Consider the following 2352-nt stretch of genomic DNA (forward strand, 5'->3'; position numbering starts at 1 on the left):
GTGTGAGGCTGTGTGTGAGGCTGTGTCTGTGGCTGAGGCTGTGGCTGAGGCTGTGTCTGTGTCTGTAGCTGAGGCTGAGGCTGTGTCTGTGGCTGTGTCTGTGTCTGAGGCTGTGGCTATGTCTGAGTCTTGTTGAGGCTGAGGCAGAGGCTGTGCCTGAGGCTGTGGCTATTTGAAGATATGCACATATGAGCGTGGGTGCTTTCAGATTCTTAATGGATTAGATCTCCTTGGAGCTGGAGTTATGGCTGTTGTGAGCTACCATATATGGGTGCTGGCTACCAAAGTTGGGTCCTTCTAGGAGCAGGAGATATTTTTTTCTGCAGATCCATCTTTCTAGCCTCTACACTGTCTTCTTCTACAACTTCTCCTCATCCTTTTCTTCCCCCTCTTCGTCTTTCTCTTCCTCTTCTTCCTCCTCTCCCTCCTCCTTCTCTTCTTCCTCCTTCTCTTCCTCCTTCTATTGTTCCCCCTCTTCCTCTTCCTCCTCCTCTTCCTCTTCTTCCTCTTCACACTCCTCTTCTTCCTCCTCCTCCTTCTCCTTTTCCTCCTCCTCATTTTTAGAGGTGTTTCCTGAGGATTGAACTCACACATGCTAAGTGAACACCCTACCTCAGATCACTTATCTTCTATTTACTTTTTATTTTGAGACAAGAGTCTCACTACATAGCCCATGTTGGTGTAAAACTCATTCTGGAGCACAGACAGAATCTACAGTCCTAGTACCTCAGGCTACTAAGTAAATTAGACTGCAGCCTGAAACACCAGGCCAGCAGTATGCTAAATGTTCAAGTGTCTGGTTATGTCACACAGTGCTGCCTCTAAGGAACTAGACACACAGTGACAGAGCTGATAAAACCCAGGGACTGTCCAAGCAGAGGACAGGCAGAGATAAGTATGAAACTGTCTCAAATGTCCAAGGACTCATGGTTAACAACAAAAAAGCATACAAACTAATACATAATGATATAATATGCATTAAAATATAGAACTGTGCACCAGATCTTAAGAATAGAAAAGGATAGATTCTCCCTCCCCCGCAGTTCTCAGTTACCAGCAGCTCCTCAGCTAAGGGTGGGACTTGATGCTCTGCTTTCCTCTCCGTGCTGTGGTTTTGTGTACCTTGAGCTTGTGTGGCTCTTGTGCATGCTGTCACAGAGACTGTGAACTCATGTTCAGCTGCTATGCTGTGTGCAGAAAACTCTGCTTCTACGTAGTCACCCACTGTCAGCTCTTCAACTCTTTCCATGTCCTCTTCTTCTATAATCGCTGAGTCTTGGGAAGGGGAGGGTTTGCTATTACATCTCATTTAGAGCTGAGCATTCTACAGTATGCAGATCCTGGTAGGTCAACCATGCTCCAGTTTGGCTACAAACTATAAGGGTAGTATATGGGTATCAGAATTGTAATTAGCAATGATTTATGGGCCAGATAGATAGATAGATAGATAGATAGATAGAGATATAAATGATAGGTATAGATGATATAGTTACAGATATAAATATAGATATGGCGAAGGCACAAAGTTGGGTCTAGGGAGAAGAGGGGTGGAGCTAGGAAGATTTGGGAAAGTGGGAGAGGAGATAATCAATATGTACTGCATGAAACTCTTAATCATAAAATAATAAAAATTAAAAACATGGAAGGATCTTAGCAGGACTCAGACGAAGCTGTGGTGCATACAGCTGTGACTATTGACTATTGATGTAACTATAAAAGGCTAACAGTGGTTTGATAATCTTCTCAAATTGTACAAGTCCTCACTCTACACATGTATTTTCATGTATATATAGATGTTGGCATGTGCAGGTGGCCATGTTATACCATGTATATGGAGGAGAGATCAGAAGACAACTTTAAGTGTTGGGCATTGCTCTCCATCTTGTGGCTTCTACACAGGCTCCAAAGAACAAAACCTGGTTTCCAGAATTGTATGGTAAGGATCCCTTACATGCTGAATTTCTTGAACAGTTTTATCCATAAAGATGACAGCATGCAAAATACCTGATAAGCATCACTCTCAAGAGCACCTGACACTTGTCATTTGAGTTCGCCCAGAATTGAGAATTAGTGGGAAGAGCTGGAGAGAAGTCTTAGTGGTTAAGAGCACTTTCTGTTCTTGCAGAGGACATGGGGTTTTGTTCCCAAGACCCACAATAAAGCTTACAACCATCTTTAACTCTAGTCCTAGGGGATCTCATCTAATGAACTCTTTTGGGCTCCATTAGCAGTAGAAATGTGCATAGTGCAAATACATGTAGGAAAAATACTCATATGCATAAAATAGATAGGCGATAGATAGATGGATAGATAGATAGATAGATAGATAGATATGATAGATAGACAGACAGA

Source organism: Grammomys surdaster, unplaced genomic scaffold (assembly GCF_004785775.1).
Source record: "Grammomys surdaster isolate TR1022 unplaced genomic scaffold, NIH_TR_1.0 373, whole genome shotgun sequence".
NCBI lineage: Eukaryota > Metazoa > Chordata > Mammalia > Rodentia > Muridae > Grammomys > Grammomys surdaster.